Source organism: Pelmatolapia mariae, linkage group LG7 (assembly GCF_036321145.2).
Source record: "Pelmatolapia mariae isolate MD_Pm_ZW linkage group LG7, Pm_UMD_F_2, whole genome shotgun sequence".
Taxonomy (NCBI): domain Eukaryota; kingdom Metazoa; phylum Chordata; class Actinopteri; order Cichliformes; family Cichlidae; genus Pelmatolapia; species Pelmatolapia mariae.
Window position 1 is genome coordinate 54,073,413 of NC_086233.1, and position 20,671 is coordinate 54,094,083.

At 43.7% G+C, this 20,671-nt stretch overlaps 1 protein-coding gene and 1 long non-coding RNA gene across 2 annotated transcripts in view; one reads left to right on the forward strand and one right to left on the reverse strand.

The window, feature by feature from the left end:
• igf1ra (insulin-like growth factor 1a receptor) overlaps positions 1-20,671 on the reverse strand; it is a 70,273-nt gene that overhangs the window by 23,624 nt on the left and 25,978 nt on the right. The window lies entirely within an intron of this gene.
• Positions 13,403-16,120, forward strand: LOC134631420 (uncharacterized). The gene is made up of 3 exons (XR_010094397.1): positions 13,403-13,501; positions 14,191-14,255; positions 15,245-16,120. It is a non-coding gene; the product is annotated as an uncharacterized LOC134631420 (long non-coding RNA).

Consider the following 20,671-nt stretch of genomic DNA (forward strand, 5'->3'; position numbering starts at 1 on the left):
AAGCTACTGAATAGTGTATTTAAATCATTAGTTTAATTACATACACATTATAATTCATAATCATAATTATAGTTCTATACTGCACCACCCCAACAAGTATTTGCATGATAACATGAGTATAATACTTAGCGTGGGAAAGGCCATAATGCTATGTATATCTTCCTCTACGCACATTTTCTGTGACGACAGGAGTCGAGTGGCTCCTTCACAAACAGTATATTTTCACCAATAGTGTATCTAACTGTTTTGGACTGGGTCCAGTACAAATACCAAAGATCTTTTTTTTAAACTACAGCATCAAATGCCAACACACTCACATACTCGCATGTAGCAGCTATGATTTGATTAGAAACATGATGCTGACACTAGTATGCCAGAGCAGGCCGACTGGTGCTGCACATTTAGTAAGAAAAAACACAGCGTGGCTTCATTTTCTTGGAATCCTACCAAAAGGGGGCAGCCAAAGCAAACTCTAATGAGCCTTATTGAAGGAGGCCTTCTTCTTTCTGCATCATTTTAAACGACTCCTCAATGAAGAAAAATCCCAAACATGCATACCTTCCTACAGAGGAAAGCAGACAGAGGCGGGGAGGGGGAGTAACTGTCTTAAATCCATATAAGTCGACCCGGTTTCACTGCGTGACCAAACAACCCGTGGTATCAAGGATACAATCCCCTATTTATAGATGGTCCTAATGCAGCCCTATTTCCACGCCGCTGCTCTCCACACATAGCTATGCTGGGTAATGTAGGTTTCCACTACTTCAAAGGAAAGGGACTACCTAACAAGGGGCTCCTCTTAAGATAAGTCGTCATCATCCTTGTAGTCCCCCGGGTAAATGTTTAATATGAACTGGAATGCATCAAGAGCATCAGCAGGTCTGGCTTTGACCCTTTTTGAGTACACACTGCATTAAGTAACCTTTTCAAAACTTGCAAATCCCACCCCCACAGCCCTGCAGAAAAGTCAAATTGCTGATTGTTGGGTTAGGGGACCTTATAATGTTGTTCCTCTCTCACAGTACTTACACAACCCTCCTCCCTCCTTCTCTCTCCCTCCGCAAACACTGTCTGGTCAAACATCGGAGCCAACCAACAGCCTACCCCTGCTGTTCACCAGACCGCTGCGACGCGAGGAGTGGCCAGGTTCATTTCATTAGTAGTAAACGGCACAACAATCTGCACAGAGGAATCTCCTTCTGAGGAGCTGGCGAGGCCCTGGCTATAGTCACCATTAAATACAGCAGCAGGGGGAGGAAGCATCGCTAATAGGGAGACAGGCTGACAAGTTTAGTTTTTGTTCTAAAGGTATTATCCAGCTGCCGGGCTATGAGAAGAATCTGCAGAATGTTCCAGGCTACGGAGAATTCAACAAGGAGAATGTTAATCCCTAGTAACAACTTCCACAACTAGCTGCAAACACGATTACAGAGGAGTCAGAGGAGAGAAAATCTTACAGACATGGAAAATGCAAATACAATATGAGAAAAATGTAGGCATACAACAGATTTTATATGAAGTGCATTTGTCTCCCACCACCCATAGCCCCCTACTGAACCCACAGTACTCACCTCAACACTGTATGAACCAAAAAGCAGCTTTAATCTTATAACAAGATGGTTCAATTTCAACACTGTGTGTTTTCAGGAGGGTGTGTGTGTGTGTGTGTGTGTGTGCGTGCGTGCGCGTGTGTGCGCGTCTGTCTGATGGGTGAGAAGGTTCAATGTTATTGGTTCAAACTGGTGCATTACTTGAGAGGAAGAGGATTGCAGTGCAGCAATTCTCCTCATCTGAATGCGAGTCATGTCTTGTTTGCCGGAGAGCACACTGTGCAAGTAGACTACTACACTGTTTACACTGGAAGGCTGGTGACATGTTTACAGCCAGCTGGCCACTGCCACCTCTGAAGATGAAGTACGCGTGAAAATATAAGTAATGCGGTAAAATGTTACACTAATCCCAAACCAACCAGGTGCAGTCATGCCGAAACGTTCAAATTATCCAACAAACAATGTTTCATTCTTCAAGTCATTCTGCACATCAAAGTTCAGTGCGTCTTCCCGGAGTCATTTAGAATAAGTAGGAAGACCGACAGACAGCTAGGAAATCATTCATTATTCACAGTGGGGCTCAGGGGAGAAGGAGGGGGTGCCGAATATAGGTGGGTAGGGTTTACACTGTTAGCTGTCTGCTGGACCAATAGCAGCTGGGAGGGGAGGTTCTTTTCCAGATGACTGACATGTTATTGAGTCTGGAGCAGAGATGGTAAACAAGTCCTCTCTTGAGCAGGCACTGGGAGGGGGAGACGTAACCATAGTGATTAAGCATGACCTTTCCACAGATTTAGAGAAACCATAAGTTAAGGAAAAACCTGAACAGACCCTTTAGTGGAACATTCGTAAATAACAAACCTGGCTGGGCTATGCGGAAGGTGGGACAACCTTTCAGGATGTAATAGGTAACATTTAAACTGGCAGTGATTTTAAAAACGCGTCAGTTCGAAACAAAACCATAAAAATGCATTATAATTAACACAAAATGTGCGCTTTGAAAATATTGCACATTCATAAAAAGAACACAACCACCACATACTTTGCTGTGACTGCCTATGATGGCTGTTAGGATAGAAGCTGTGCACATCAGGCGTCAATCACACCGCCAGTGCTGCTTCACGTTATAAATGGGGCCGTAGCTTCATCAGGACGTAATTAAATTTATCTCTATATCACCTCCATTTATGAAAGCATTCACTCGACTGCACGCTACAGTGATCCACTGCACTGTGGGGATGCACAGCCTGTCTGTGCACAGTCAAGGCATTTGAGCTCAGGTTACCAGCTCTGAAAGCAGACTGCAAGGTAGCTCAACTGTACAGTAGCAAACAGCAGGGCCTATCAGGGCCTGCTGCAGTCCAGATCCCAGGCTGACCCCCCCATCTCCCTGAGCTCAATCAGGCCACATCCTCATCCGGCAACCCGATCCTCCCCGGGAGCCCCCAGTGGATCACTCCAGACACTTGTTTAAACCACATCAGCCCGAGCGGCTGGAGAGAGGATGCTTCCTCTGCTCACAGCCAAAGGCAAACCGCATCAGAGATTCCAGTGCGGTCTCACTCCTACAGCGATAGAGTCTTAAGTGCTGGGACGATCTAATCTAAAGAGGTTTTGTTTTTTCTTTTTTAAATACTTTTTCAGGCAGACTGTGTCTGGCTGCGCACGTTCGGCAAGATCGACCGTTTCGCTGATCAGAGGGGGTTTTGTTTGGAAGGGGAACGCTGCACGGCATCGTGATGCGATTTTCTCGTGCAGACAGCTGGCTCAGATGAGCTTGCCTAAATCTCTGTTCGGGCCTGCGCACAAAGGTGTGTGTGAGCCCATTTCTCCCTGTCCCACTGATTCTGGGTCTTTTCCACTCCCATGCCCTCTAAAGAACAGCAATGTGTTTTTCACACAACTATGTGCTGGTCTGTGTGTTCAGGCATGCGTGGCATTTCCCCTCACTCGAGCTCAGTCACAACAACAACACACAGGCACGCACACACGCGCCCGTACACACACACCTTCTTTAGGCCCTCGGGCCTTGGCCCAATCTGCAGCTGTTGTTGTTGTTGTTGCTTTGTTGTTGATTGATTGCACCCACTAAAAAGACACAGGTATGCAGCACCATGTGTAAGAACTTTGTTTTTATCACTGTAGAGACAGAGGACGGCCTGAAAGCTATTAAAGTGCTAAAACAATGGAAAAAGTGAGTAAGAATAACCTTCAAAAGTGACATTTTACCACACAGATTAATATATTCTACGCATTCGGATGATACCAGGTAAAATCCTCATTCTAACTAATCATTGAACAGTAAAAAGCCCAAACATTTAGTTAATCGAGGTCTTTATATTAAAGTTAGAGATGCACTCATGTTAAATAATTGGGTGTTTGAACACCATGTCCTTCTTCTACCTTGTAATTCTAGCTTGAAGCAGTTAATGCATGGTTGACGGGACAGGTCAGTTAGAGTGACAGAAAATTAATTGGCAACTGTTTCAATAACAAATAGTGGTTTTAGTAATTTCCCCAGTTTCATTAGAAAAGAATATTAGATGGAAGTCAAATAGTGGGGCCTTTCTCTGTATCAAAGCTGACCTTCTGAATCCCTGTGGGCCTGACTTCTAGTCGACTAATAGTCCCACAGTCCCAGCTCATCACCCCTGGAGTGTTTTTTGTAGCCATGAAGATGAGCCTCTCCAGCAGCTCTCCAAATTATCCTCAAGACTCACACCTAGTGGTTGTCATGACTCAGAGGGGGAGTTCAAATTAACAGCACATTCAGCATTACTTTAGCTGCACTGACAAATCTTAAGAAGGCATTATTACAGAAACTGACTGTGTGACTCGTACCTAATGGTTGGCAAGTAAGTGCTTCACCTGACATGTCTAAAGTTGATCTGGTCATGAAGAGTTCACAGAGATTTACAGAAATGTTTCAGCTGCAGGCACTGAACTTGACAAGCTAAATAAGGTGCTTCGATAGACATTAATGATGGAAAGAGAAACTTTGCAGAGAAGTTGGGCATTTTTTCAGAGGTTCTGAGGTGTTTCCTCTTACTAAAGGTGCCTTCTAAAAATACCTGACTTCCCAGATCTCTTTCATTAAATACAGTGCGTTTCCTGGCAGTCCTCTGTTGACTAACTGTTTTGCAAGCCGAGTGACTGGTCAGGGTTAATAAGAGCCTTCTACGCATTGGACTCTAATCCCTCCTGTTAAGTGATTGTCTTCATAGCTGTTAGTTACATGTATACACTGTAAGAGGAATCTTTGCAGATTTATTTCGCAACACTGGAAAAAAACAACATAGCTGGTCATATAAAATGAACAACTTGGTGCTTCTTTTGGCTCAGTCGCTGGATGTTTGCAGGCACAGTTTAAAACCTGGCGTGTACCCACATGCCACCAGACAGAACTTCCAGCCATATGGACCAATGTTGATTCTCAACATATTCCAACCCACTCCAATCTAAACTTTAGTAAACACCTTTAAAAAAAACACTCCTGAATTTTAGTGCTGCTTGTACAAGTTGCAATCAGGGAAATGTTTAACATCTTTAGTCCGCAGACAATCTTAGCCAGTCGTCATCGGAACATCAGAGAACAGTAACGGTTCTCATACCAGAGCATATTTCTGTAAATGACCATCGACAACTCTGACACACAGTGCCCAGACTTCATCCTGGTGCGCCATCCGGCATACATTATCCCTGCTTGCATGACGTCTGGATTCAACATGACAAATCTTCATTTCACATCGACTTCAAAGAGGCCCTAATCCTGATTAAGCACAGCAACATTTGCCTTGAGCTAAAAAGCTGATGGGGATATGTTTGTGCTCATTGCAAGCACTCCCACCAGGTTAAAATGGAGATCTCTGCTAGCAATGAGGAGGCCATTAGTTGATTATTCCTGTGATAGCGAGAGGATGATAAAGCCTAAAATTGCTTGTGATTACTTTAAATAAAAACATTTTATAAGTTAAAAAAAAGTTATACAGCCCACATTAAAGCCTCTGTATGTCTGCAGACACTTTCTGGTTGTTGGCACACACAGGCAGACTGCAGTGTTGTTACTCTGCCCATCTCTTCAATGTATCGCTCTCTTTTCTTTAGGATACACACCTCAGTATTTGGCACCTTAATGGAGCCAGCAATCCCAATAGTCGCTTCATGAATAACATCTGGGTTTAGGATTTCCTTTTTCCTCCCTTTGATGCCGTTATAGGAGCAAGATTCTTGAGTGTTCATGCACAGAAAAAAAAAGGACAAGCACCAGAGTTAGGATGAATCACTCTCTTTATCTAGAGAGCCTGCACTGAGACTTAAGGCTAGGTCTTTCAAGTGTAATGGCCTGATAAGATACCACAGTCCCAGATGATGTCACAGTAAAACAGTATTGTACTGATCCAGTAGAATACAAAGCTTAACTTGACATAAAAAAGGAGAGGCATAAAAAACACACAAACCTCGTGCTTGTTTTGAACATTTCCTTTCGGCACAAGGAGTTAAAGGCTTGCAGTTTTCCTCATAAACAGTTGAACAACACAGAAGAATAGAGGCACTTACTACTGACATGCACGCTGATAAGGCCAAACAGGACCGGTGACGGGAAATGTTTGGCAGCATTCAGCAATTAGCTCATTCTCACTTGATCCTTTCACATCAAAAGGGTGTGACTGGATATCATAAATAAGGGCTACTTTACCTTAAACATCCCATTAAATCCATGTGGCTTAAAATGACAATAAGCCCAAAAGGGTGGCTTACCATGTCAACGTAAAGCCACGAACGACACTAAAGGACCATTACAGTGTCGTCAACAATGGACTTGTAAAGGTTTATCCTTATTAGTAATTGAGTAACAGCAACACCCAACATCATGCCAGTTGCACAAAGCCTTGCAGCGGGAATGAACTACTATTTACAAGTCTCTGAGCAAACTGTGGGTTACGTCACTTTCAGCAAGTTTCTCTCACAGGCTCAACGCAGACATAGCTCCTCATTTGTAACCTAAGTTTCGGTGTTAATCGGATTTTACCATGACGCAAGTCCCCCATTCACTTCTGGCCTTGAACACAAACAGTAGTCATGATAAAGAGCGTGTGGAAACAATACAAAATGACAAACTGCAGCTCTCCACCTAATCTGTACCATATTTGGTTTTGGGGCAGTGTTTCAATGGCAGTTCAGCTAGAGCATTAAGTGAGACCTCGCTTCAGGACCTTCATATGCCATACATAGAGCGTGGACTCAAAGGTCAGAAGCTAGAGGCTGGTGACCAGACATGGGGCAGGGGATGGATAAAGCTGTGCCTGACCTCACACTGCCTATGTGGATGGAGCAGGACAGCTGACAGGCCTTAAACAGTCCCCAGCCCACACTTCCCATTGGCTGCCTGTGACATCATGCTTCTATCCCCATTTTTTCACCTCCTCTTTTCAGGGTGGGTGGAGAGTTCAGTTCTTCCTCCTCCTCCTTCTCCCCCGTCTCTCCTTCTTCCCCCCATCCCACACACACAAATACACTCAGTTTTCTTTGCCCCTTTTAGGGACCTCAGCAGCTTCAGGAGGGAAAAGAGAAAGGGAAGGAGGGAGCAAGAAAATGAAAGAAAGATGAAAGAACGATTAAAGCATGTAGTGTGGGAGCTTTGCTAATTTTATCTACATTTCTAGACAGAGGTGTGTGTGTGTGAGAGAGAATTTCCTCCTACTTGTGTGGCAAGTACATGCCTTGTATGACTCTCAGACGAAGCACCACTGCCACATCACACTTGTTTATCATTAAAGTGCTCCCCGATGGGTCAGCATGTGGTCTGTAAGCATGAAGCAGAATCTGCATATAAGCCATAATGTTTTCTTTTTCCTCTCTTTCTTAGGTTCTAGGACTTGAGCAAGTCCTTCCTAATTAACACATGCCAAATGAGGAGTTTTGTCTGGCGTATCGCGCTTCATCATGTTATTGTAAAACTCTGGGTTTGACATTTTCACTAGAGGACAGCTACAGCTGGGCTTTTTCTTTTTCCAGTAATGAAACCAAAAGATTATTAAAGCAAAAGAAAACTAAAAAAGAAGAGAGAGCCACAAAGGGAGACAATAAGAGGAGGCATATTGGGAAATAATTGCTTAATATAAAAATATGCGCTGTAAAAAGAAGAAGAATCAGACTGTTTTTTGGTTTTTTTTTAGTGTTTTAAACTAGACATGCAGCAGAGGGATGCGGCTTTTTAGGGAGATTTAAAACACAAAAATGATCAAGACATGCATTCTATGCGTGATGAGGGACAGTGTCTAAGGGCTGAGATTCCCCTGCTCTGCGACAATCAAATCTAGTGTTTAGTGCCGGATCACATCCCTCCGCGATAGATTAGCTCTTAGTCGGATTAAGGAGGAGTCAGTGCATATAGGAGAGGTGAAGTGTCATCAAAGCGCTGCAAGAGGACTCAAATACGCTGCAGTGGTTAGCAAGCATGAGGCAGGAGGGTTTATTTGGGACTGATGGGAAGATGGAGAAAGATCTGGGGGCGGGTTTTTTATGTTGGGCACAAAGCACAAAAACTACATTTGAACCCACTTTCAGCTCGTATAGCTTGTCCTGCTATGACACCAAAAGCTGCAGCTTAATCAAAAAGAAAACCTCCACAGGTGTGAACACACTATAAACCCGGAGCATTCAGAAGTCGACACAGAGGGCAGAGAGGACAGATGCCAGTGCAGAGGCTGGGAAATGGACACAGGGAACAAGACTGCTTCCAGCTACAGGAAGCGTGCTAAGCCCCCACCATGTTAAACATAAGACTTCCAGAAATGATTGAAACAAAATGCCCATGCTTTCTCCCCACCAAACAAACAATGGTCTCCTTTGTGAAAGCCCGTGGCTACTAACAGTCAGGGGAGATATAAAGACACAGTTTAGAAAGAGCGGGCATGTTTCCCCCCTTCTTTTTTGAGGCTGCAGACAACTCTCTCCTTCAGTTTGGACAGACTGGGACATAAATGCGGGGCGCACCACAGTGTGGCCCACTTAGGCGACCCCTGCTTAGAAAAAAATGCTTTTGTTTTCCTGTTGTTACAGGCCTCAAACGACTCAAGGAACAAGGCTGCAACAGTAGCGGAGCACCAGCAGGGGGTCAACGCCATGGTAGAGAGGCACGCTAACACAGCAGACATGTTACACACATTCATTGAGAATGTAAACACAGGGCTGAGGAACCAGTTTTACACCCCCCCACCTTGTTGTGACCTAAAAATCTGTTGTATTCCATTAATGGTTCAGTGAGCGTCTTCTTAAGCAACACAGCATATCTACCACAATCTCTCACAGCATCTGAACTCTGATATTTCAGACTTATTATCATTCCTTCAGCTCCATTTTAATCAGCCCCAGGGTTTCCCCGAGCAGATCACTTTACACAAGTTTTCTGTCATCCTTAAAAGATCACTCTGCTCCTCTGACACACATGTGGTAACCTGCGTAAAGAGGACACTGCACCAACTGCAAGCACAGGATGAGCCGATTCTATATTTACCCGAGAACTGCTGTATCTCTGCTGTCCCCAGATGCAGTAATTCATTAGTTATTTCATAAATGTCTTGTTAACTCTTATTGGTCTGAATGCTGCTAAACTGAACATCATAAACAGTAATAAATGGAGGTCCCAAGGCTATATTTTTTCTCTTCAACAGAAGCACTGGATCAGCTCTGGAATTACTTGAGAGAGAAAAAAATCATATGCCTCATAACACATGACTGTAGTATTTAACTCCACCGAGGAACATGCAGATGATAACACAACGAGCCCTTTATCCTACTTGAATTGTGTGTTAAATATTAAACATCAATAATGCAACATATTCTTATTCTACGTAACATCAACTGGTGTTAAAATGCTGCCCACGCCCCGATTAAGACCATAACAAGACACCATGGGAGAGTAGAAATCGCACCTGCTAGATCAGTGATTTCCGCCGGAATGCACTTATTCAAACATGAATGTGCGCACAGATACACACACACGCGCATACTTTTGAACAGCTGGTGCTGGGCTGGCTGGCTACATACAGCCAGGGGACAGATAGCTGGCTGAGAGAGGGAATGGGAGCACGTTGCTCAATCAATGAGCCATCAATCACACACTTACACACACACACGCACGAACACAAATGCATACACAGAGCAAGAAGGAGCAAAGACATGAAACAGGAGACCATATCCTTTAACTACCACTCAAAAGAAAGCCATCAAAGCGCTGGCTCTGGCTCCAGGCCTTTTTCCATGGCCAAATTTCCAGTCACTGCTTTGTCTTGTGGTGGTTTCATTAGAGCTACTACTAGACTCCTCTGTGTGTGTGCGTGTGTGTGTATGTGTGTTGCACCACAGCAGTTATCTGCTATCTAACTAGCTCACTGCTGCGGGGTTTCTTTTCTGCACTCTGCTGAGCTCCCAGACAGCAAGAGGTTGTGAAAAGGCTGGCAAGGAGGCGGCAGCAATCATATAGTAAGTAGCACCTTTCTGTTGTCTGTTTTGTTCCTGTAAGGAAAAAAGGCGAGTGAGGAAGTAAACAAAGCACGTCAGAGAAGGGACTCAGCAAGTGATTACTGTTATTTATAGCTATTCTTTTCCTGCTTTGGCAACACCTGTACAAGCGGTACGTGATAACTTATACCACTGAAAGGGGAAAAAAGAATACATGGCACAAATTGCAGTTAGTTACTCTGAATAGTTGGATTATTTTAGTTAAATCATTGATTTTTATTTGAAAATGAACAACCTAAACACACCAACACACACACATTCTCGTTTTGATATCTTAGTGAGGACATCTAATTGACATAATGCTTTCCCTAGCCGCTTACCCTAACCCTAACCATCAAAAACGAATGCCTAACCCTAACCCTCAGCTTAACCTAATTGCAACCCTGACACTAAAACCAAGTTTTGAGTCTCAAAAATGCCTTCAAACTCGTGAGGACAGGCACTTTTGTCCTCACAAGTGACTGTTGTTCCTGACAAGTATAGTAATTTTTGATTTTTGGTCCCCACACAGATGTCTAAACAGGTATACACACACGCCTATAATTTTACCAACAGGAATAATAATAAAGTTTTCAATGATAAATGCGGATATCCATCCCTGTTCTTAAATCAATACTAACATCAATTCCTGAACACCCATGAAATCAGGTGGGCCTGTGTCCATTAATTGTTAATTGTTTATGTAAATGTACACAGCGGGAATACATCCACAAACAAAAAAGTAATGCGCATGTAAATCAGAGTCTTCAAACGATTTTAATAACAGTCCAAACGTGACTCATTTGGGATAATTCCAAAACATTAGTTCTTATATTTGAAAAGCTGGAACGGGTAATCGTTAGCGGTGTTATTTTATCGGTGACTCAAATGGTTAACGGATTATCTCAGTTAAAGAGAAGCAGGAAAAGGCGAGCGGCATCACCATCAGCAGCAGGATCAGCAGCGTTAATGTACACAGCGAGGAGTAAACAACACCAGAGGACGTCCTCGTGTCCCTGAGCCGCAGTGACAGCATGTCCTCCTGTCTGCACTGTCACTCTGTGTCAGCTCTCATTACCTACAGCACTGCACGAGCAGCATTGAGTGACTGACTGGCTAATGGCACCTGCTACCTACTGCTTTATGGATGACAGCAGGGGGCTGGGAATCGCCATGACAACACAGAGATTGCACTATGCCTGACCTCGATCGCGTGGAATAATCTGTTCGTTTAAACATTTTACTCATTTATACAACACAAGAAACCGATTTCAGTTGATTTCTTATGTGTTAAATATCTATAATTTACACAGAAGACACAGCAACCACTCAACTGCTGCCTACATCGGACTAAGTTAGGCCCAGTTCACATAGTGGAGGTTTGGCTTCGCCTTGCCATCTAAACCTAAGTTGTGTTTATTCGCCTGCAGCCATATTTCTGTGACAGCAGATATAGGGGAATCACAAATGAGAGAATAAGCTCCGTCTTGAAACAAGACTCCCCTTGGATCGTCATTTTTCCTCTAATGGATAACAGGAGGCACAATAGATGCCTCTAACTCACGTCTAAAGGATCACTGTGCCGTCATTGTACAAGGGGTACACGGGTCAATTTCCTCAGCAAAGAAGAAGAGAAGATGCACTCTCTGTGATCCCCAAATTCTGCTTTGTTTTCTTGGGTAACATTTTTTTTAAGATTTTAAAGACTTTATGCAAATGATATCTTGAAGACAATAAAATTAATTAACTAAAGAAAAGAGATTTACTAAAAAATGATTCAGTATGCTTGTATACCGTCTCTTCCACCGGTCTAAAACTATTTCAGCTGGAAAAAGAAAAAAAAAAGGTGCTTATATCTACTGGAAGATTTCAATTAAATAACAATGCAAATAGTAAAGTTGTGTGGTGAGCCCCTGGGAGTCCACTTAAAAACAAAACCCAACAAGAAAAAAAACCACTGGGGTAGTTTCACTGTGCGACAACAGGAGAGCACAGAAATGATGTTTACATGCTTCCACAGCGCATGGTTAAACAAGTGCAAAATCAAGATGTCTCTCCTAACTGTAACTGGCGAAGTTTACAAAATGTTGAGGTGTGCCTGTTACTCCTCGATCTGATAACTGATCTGCAGTGGCTGCTAAGCGAGCAGCTTCAGACGGAAGCACAACCCAAATTGGGCCTTTGTTCCAGACTGCACAGTGTCTCAGCAGAGGCATGAACAAAACACAACACAGACGCACACGAAGCCTGAACAGTCGCTAACGCACACACACACACATAACTAACTCTACCACAAGCGCCTCTGAGCCGCGTCTCACCCACCCACACACATATACTAAACACAACCTAACCCGCCTCCCCTCTCACTCTCTCTTGCTCCTTTTATTCCTCTCGGCCTCCCGCTCCCTCCCCCCTAACCCTCATTCATAAAATGGCTGCTTCACAACTCCAATTCCTGGCATGGAATTTATGGATAAGGGGTCAGGGGCAGCAACAGGCCAGGAGGGACTTGTTAGTTCTATTTTTCCCCTCCCATCTTTTTCTCCCCCTCCTTTTCCGGATTAAAAAAAAAAAAACCTACACCAATGCGATTTGTCCACCTAATTCTCCTCCACACATATGCCAGCCTTCCTCATCTCTACCCCAACCCTCCCCTTTCCTCTTACCCACTCCCCTCCAAAACAAACCTGATACCCTTGTAGCCTAGGAGGGAAACTAAAGCTATGCATCTGGCAGAGGAAGGCAGGCACGAAGTGGAGAAGGGGCAGGAGCAAGTGCTGGTGGCTCCTCCTAAGAGGCCAGCAAGAGGGGAACGGGGACAATCTCAGGTTCCATCCCTGGAACACAACCTCCATGTTTTTGCAGTTTTACCACATCACACGGACGGACATGCAAACTCCCAGGGCATGGGTTAAAAACAACAGGACATTGATTGCTATAGCATTTGCTCCGAAAACTACAATCTATGTTAAAGGAGCAACAAAATGGGGCAGCTTGAATGGCCGAGAAACTCATCCCAACCTGCCAACACATACCTGTGTTGGTATGAGACAAAAGTGTGTGTGTCAAGGTAAATTTGGGCCTATTGCATAAGTTTTCCTCACGACACCACTCTGCGATATCTGCTTCTGAAATCACACAAATTAAAACTCACTCAATAACAGCACACAAACCCCGAGGTGCATGTCAGGTTACACCGTAGGTAGGTAACAGCATAAAGTTTCAGAGGGGGTTGCGGTTACAACGTAGCTACGGCGTAGATTTCCCGCTGAAGCATTAAACCCCAATAACAATCCCTCTCCTCCTCCCACCTTCTCCCCTGTGCTGCCCCTGGAGCCCCCAGCAGAAGACGGTACCAGCAAGGAAGGGTCGAGGCCACGAGATGAAGGTCCCACCTCTTGCTGGAATGAGCCTTAATTTGATAGGGGTTGGGCTGAGCCAGGACTGTGGTAAGACATGCACATGTGCCACACAGAAAGAAGCATGTGTTAAGTCACTGGAATGTACACACATATGGGAGACACAATGAGGAGGGTCATTCTTAGGATGCAATTTGAAAAAAACAAAAAACAAAACAAAGAATCAGCCATATGCTTAAGTCGTTGCTGCACGTCTGCCGTTTCTGCATCTCACATCAAAATGAGGACACCGGACGTAAATGCATAGACCTGCTGCAAAATGACACTGTGCCGTGGTTACATAATCTTTGCACTAGTAATGTAGCTGTTACTGTGCCCTGTATCTCATAAAAGCAGCAAATTTAGTTGTTCTGCTATAACCAGTATACAGTGTTCCCCCTCCTAAGCCCACACGTTTCAGCCCACCTATCCTCTTCTTGCCTATCAGTCCTGGCCTTATTCCATTCAAACTTTTCACAGATGGGAACAGAATTGTGTTGATGTGCATTCCATATTCAGTGTACATGCATCAGTCACACCACAGACCAGGGGGTCAGAGAGTCAGAGGTGGACATGACGGACCTGGGCTCTTTATACATGCAAGGATACGTGAATATAAGATCCCATATCTGAGCTGGCAGTGCAAAACAGGGCAGCAGTAATCAAATGAACTAACATCCAGGCTGTGTTGCATGGTGTGGTTACGGTTGCCTGGCTATTTATATGTGTCCCTCCTTCAGAGAAGGAAGCCGCTCCTATTGGATCCAGATGTGAGCGGAAGGACAGACAACAGCTCGACTGAAAGGTAACAGCCTGGATCCAGTTGAGGTTCTACTGCTGCTTAAACTACTGTGCTATCATTTAGGAAACAGCGGCATTACTCCTAATGGCAAGGACAAAAACATTACTACACGTGTACTACCACATAGACTACATTTGTCTTTGAAGTGTATCATAAATGACTAGTTGCCATGGCAGAAAGTGGACAGAGGTGAATTTTAAAAATATTTCTAAATAAGTCAACATTCACACATTTAAGAGTTTCTGAGAGGTGAACGTCACCGCTCACCTGAGGCTTCAAGGGTTAAATTACGCTCTCGGCCAGCCAACTACCATAACTTAACACTGCTATCCTCCTCCCTCTGTTTAGCCACAGTACTTGAATGTCAGCAAGTGCCTGTGAAGCAGGACTAAATGTGTTGTGACCGCTGGTGATGAATTGCTGGTAGGCAGCACCCCAGTGGGCCATGAGCCAATTGATCTACTAGTAGATCCCATGACACATGATCAATTCTTAGGCCGGTCTCCTAAGAGCTAGGGTCTACAGGCATTTTCACATGCCCTCTGGACTGGGTCAGGAGAATCAGGACAATACTTTGTTAGAACTTGTCCTTTGTTACATGTAGGAGGCAATCTGCTGCACATGCATTCTCACTATTACACAGGGCATGTATAGAGTACAAATACTATGCTTGGTTTGGGTGAAGGTGCTGCCCGGCTTCAGGGTGCACACATAATGCCCACTGAAAAGTTCTCTATTCTCCAGACACTTACCTCTGCTATTCTACATGGATCCACACAGACTCTGTACTAGGATGCTGTCATTTTAGAGACACTTTAATTGTATTCTCAGAACATCTCCACCAGAGAGTTTAAAGGAAAGTTGAGCTGAGAGAAGAGAGGATATGATGTCCTGGATATGTTTTGTACAGAATGAGCTGAAATGATAGAATAACTTGTCCATCTGTTCAGTGTACAGTTTCATTCTTTTCTTGTTCTTCTGTCTTCTTACAGCCACCGGACATGATGTGGCAGACAATAGAGGCCGTGGACAGCTGTTAATCTAGTAACATCTGGCTCCGTCAACCCACATTTTTCTCTCCCATAGTGAATGGATACGGACTATTCTCAGAAATGACATGGTGATCCCTTGATCCGCTCTTGCATCAGATATGTCTGGCATGAGATAGCTGAAGCTAGCACAGACGTGTGCACATACACACACACACATATAAGCATCATTTGCGGTTATGGGGCATGGGACATGAGGTCTGAACAGGAGCCATTGTAGACTGCACTACCAGGCAGCCACACTGGGGCCCATTCGCCCCTCTGATATGGCTCGAGTCTGAACACCTACGTCAGCCCACAAGCAGCCCGCGTGACGTCAAGCACATGTGTGCTTTGACCAGAAGCCTGCACGAGTTGGTTTCACACAGAGAACGAAAAGGAGGACGGAAAGGGAAGAGAGCACAATCTTGATGTCTCAACTATTTGTAGCCCCTAAAACAGAAACTGAGATCAGCTTTGATTAGAACACGCAAAATAAAACAGCGGTATTAGTATTTCACAGCGAGCATCACTGTCAGTCTAATGGTATAATTATACGTCTGCTCTCAAATAACTCTGAGGCATTCTTGGTGCCCACAGTAGGGCAATGTTCAAATAAAATAGCACTCTCTGGTTGACCAGCAGCTGCTGGCTTATATATAAAGAGAAGTGATACAGATGCCAAAGGAGACAGCAATAAAAGTAAATCATTTCACCAGTCAAGGGTACATCATGTCAGATCGAATGGGCAGGTTTCTTGGAATAAAAAAATAAAAATCAGACCTTTGTGCGTAAGTCAATATTCCCCTTTGTTCTTTGTGCTTCTTGTGTAATACAATGTTGTATTCTGTTTTCTGCGTCAGTGCAGGGTAACGGAATACAACCGTCGTGTCTGGTGTTGTATTACATTAGCTAATAAATGACATCCTGATGCTGAGTTAACTTTGTTGTCTGTTTGGCTGGATAAAATGTGCCAGAAGGAATGTCTCAAAGGCAAGAAAACACACAGAAAAAAAGTAGGTTTGGCCATGAAATTAAATCTTGATCTTTCTGTATCACTGACACAGCCACAAAAACACCAACTCCAGAGCACATTACACTGACTGATCCCTGTGTCGCCCCTGCACCCTCCTGGTACCCATTCTGCTGGCTCCAACCGCCAAGGCCACCCGCCACGAGGGAAGCAGCAGAACGGTCCGGCATTCCACAAGCCTACGTGCTGCACAACACAACCACATAACTGCGTACATGGGGGGGGGGGTCTACCCTCACAGTGCACCCCATCACCCTCAATCACGACACACAGACGTAAAAACACTTTGGCAAGGGGTACAGCATGCACGCATGCGTCGATAATGCTTTCTTAATGATTTTTGCCACTGTCTAGTCAAAAAGAGGACATATCGTCACCGGTCCACAATATTCACCCATCAATACATTACAAAACAGTTTTGAACTTGAAGCCATTGACCAATGAGGAGTAAAGACTAATGTGCTTAAGTCAGAGACCAGACTGCCCACTGCTCTCGTAAGCCTGTTTGACCAGCTGTCTATCTTCCTAAAGACAGACTGGAGAGCACTTTGCGTACACACACCCACCCACTTGAGGGAGGGAGCACCAAAGGCACTCCAACTTCCAGACATCCGTCCCATCTGCTCGACCAACCGCCAAAATCAAATCACAACAACAGGAGAGGACCTGCGCTTGGCTTCCCTCTTTTAACCTCAAGGAATTAACCCTTTGAGGTTATGTGTGACAACCTTGGGCATAACCCTAATTCTAACTGTGGGCAATCGAAATATCCTATTTCTCTTTTTATTAAATTGTTCTTCCAATTAGTGGCAATCAGGGAACAAAGGAAATAACGTTTCTAACTGAGAGAAAGTCTAAGACGTCTTAGAACTCAGAAGGTTAAAACATGCACATTTCTCTTCATAACACATCTAATGTACAAGTTTACAAGTGCTAAAAAGGCTCTGAGTCAACTATTAAATCTAATGTGTATGCTCACTCAGTGGTCACTTCATTAGATGCACCTGCTCAAGTGTTCAGTAACGTAAACATCTAATCAGCCAGTCACGTAGCAGCAAACAACTGGATTTGGGCATGTAAATATGATCAAGTTCAAACCAAGCATCAGAATGGAATAGAAAGGTGATTTAAGTGACTTTGAGCATGGCATGGTTTTAATGGCATGAGTATTTCAGAAACTGCTGATGTGCTGAAATATTCTCGCACAACAGTCTCTAAGGTTTACAGAGAATGATCCAAAAAAGAGAAAATATCCAGCTGATATCAGAGATCAGAGAGAAAGGCCATACCCCTTCAGGTGGTGGGCAACAGTAACTACTAATCAATTTTTACGAGCAGGTGCAGAAGAGCACCTTGAAGCAGATGGGCTACAGCAGCAGAAGTGCACAATGGGTGCCACTCCTGTCAGCTAAGACAAGCTCACAAAAATTAGACAACCGAAGACTGAAAAAAAAAACTTTGCCGGGTCTCATGAGGCTCAGTTTTTGTCAATATTAACCAAAATCTCAGAGGACATTTAGAGCACCTTGATTAGTCTATACCCTGGAGGCGAAAGGGGATCCAACCTGGCAACAGCAAAGTGTAACTAATGAAGTGGCCAGTGAACATATAGTTCAACTTTAATAGAGAATTTGCAATATTAATCTTTATTATTTATATACACATTTGTCTATCTCGATTGTAAAACATTGTGTTATCCCTGGTACTCAGCCCACACATACTCTCAACAATGTACATGCCTTCTCTAAATCTGAAGCCATGATTCCATTTCATTGAACTTGCAGTGTACATTACTACTCGAGAGCACGTTAGGTGTGAAGGCAGGAGCTATAAGTGAAGAGAGGTTGTGAGTGCGCCTTGCAAAGAGTGTGTTTCAGCCTCAGGACTGCATTTTCCACAACACTCCTGCAATTCAGAGTTGCCGTAGAACATGCTCAACTCATTAGAGCAGAGTTCGTTAGACCTTTCTCGTCAATGTACCTGCACTCTGCTCTCCATCCTCCCACGTTTACTCTGTTATTAACCAGACAGCGCTGTGAGATAAATGACTACATTAATCGTCTTTGATAGCTCAGGGATTTTCCTTGTTCGCAGGCGGGAACAGTATACGGTACACGGTGATGGTCAGGGCCATTTTGTAAAACTGCGTACGTGTCTCTCCCTGTGTGCAAATGTGTGCAGGGACTGAAAGCAGCGGAGTTTGGATCACTGCTTGATGGATAATTTGTCCCTGCGTGTTCAGTGTCTCTGCTGTAAATGAAACACATAATGGGACATGGCAGCAGGCTCTTAACCCCACTTTGTCCGATGGCTGTGTTTGCTCTTTGCGCTCTCCCTCTCTCGTCAGAGGTGAGCCTCTAGTTCTCAGATTGCTACAGCTGTCAGGGAAGACCCGAAGGACTCTGGCTGTTTCCTCAGTTCACAGAGGAGTTACTGCTCTCTGGCTTTTTCACTTGCAGAACCATATTTTTCCTTTCCTCTGTATCCTCTTCCTTCCTTGGGGGTATGCTGTGAAGTTGTAAACCTGAGCCACAGGTGTCCAGCAGTGATACGAATTTTGCCCCCTCCCCAAATGCATCTGGGAGATCTTATAGTTCTGTCACCCAAAGCATCAGTTTAGCATACAGTTTATGAGAGCAATGCAGGCAGGGCTTGTTGTGCAGTAATGTTGTATTATTATGGCACCTTTCTCCAGAGGGTACCTCTAATCCAGTTACAGATTTAAACAAGGGAAATGGTTCCAAGGCATCCATCCCACTTATCCTTGGATCACAGGGAGAACAGAAAAGCTTGTTGCCAATCCTGCAGGGACTTCAAAGGGTTCAACCGTCCAAACATTTGTAGAAATTTGTGGAATTCAGCATACTTGATTGCACCTGAACTGCAATAATACCTAAATTCCAGCTCGTTAATTAAATCCTGTGATGAAACCGACAAAACACTGAAACCTGGTTTGTGGGAGGCATGTGGAGGCAGAGGACCACCTCTGTTAATTCTTATTTTTTTAACAAAACAGCATGAAGAGTGCAAAACACAGATTTTTACTGTAATCAGTTATTAACAATAGCAATTATTAACAGTTGTAACAAGAACACTGACAACTGTTTTAAATACATTCCACATCATGCATGAATCCGTTTTCTAGATCTAAAAGGATAGCTGGCTACAGTTTAGCTTCTGATATTTTTTAATAACATTAAGGCAACAGCTTTTAAATTTAATACTTTCAGTTCATATTCTGTAGTGAAAATATGATGCAAAATGTCCAATTTTGCCCTATGTCTTAATAGAAAATAGTAAAAGTAACAATGTTAATCATTTGAAGTTGGGTTAAATTTTGTCTATATTAACAGGCAAAAATGAAATATATAAACAAACACAAAGAAAATCCCATAAACTCCTTGGCGGAGGTATGAGAAGAACAACATGATCTTCTTCCTGATTTTCAGGAAGAACACAATCCATTATGGCTGGACAATTGCCACACATAGAAACCATCAGTAGTTCATACAGCTCTAAGCCGAGCCAACACACACAATGTTTGATGTGCACAATTGTAACGACTCCAAACATATGACCACCGAGTCAATGAGAGAAAAGAACCTTTTCCTTTAGGGGAGAAGTGGCACCAACAAACGAGTGCGCCCGTACCGATTGCGCAGAGCCCACGTACCCATCAAACATGGCATTTTCCAGTGCAGCTCATGAAAAAAAATTAATAGATGTGTCGTCACCCCATAATCGCCATTAAGAGGAATAAGAAGTGGGATTTTCTAAAAATAAACTCATTTGTTGGGGTCTTAGAGGCTAAACACTGCATTCTAGAGAAGCTGAGCTGAGTGCAAGTGACGTGCCAGCGGATCACTTACCGTCATGCATTCTTAATTTAAGCTGTATCCCTCTTGAGGGGGCCTTACAAATGCATGAGGAATATGGGTTAAAGTGTAAACACGTCTCCAAATAAGGATTACTGGATTATAGGAAAAAGCCTTTTTTTTAATTCTTTTTTTTTTTTACTTTAGACGATTGTTAGTTTGGTGTATGAAGCCTCAGAAAACACTAATGTCTACAAACAAAACTTAACCTGACAACCCCGAAGACGTCATCCATATTTTCCATGTGACTGACAGCAGGAGAAGAGATACATATTATCCCATTTTCATACATGTACTGCACCCCTGAACCCCCCCAACATCACCCAACAGCAGTGCATGTGAGAAACCAAATACCCCACACAGTCAGTTTTTATATTAAGCTGTCGTTAACCTTGTCAACTTCCCAGTACAAATTCTATATAATGTTGGAATGAACTGATGCACAAACAGCACAGGTGCATTCATTATTAGTGAGCTTGTGTC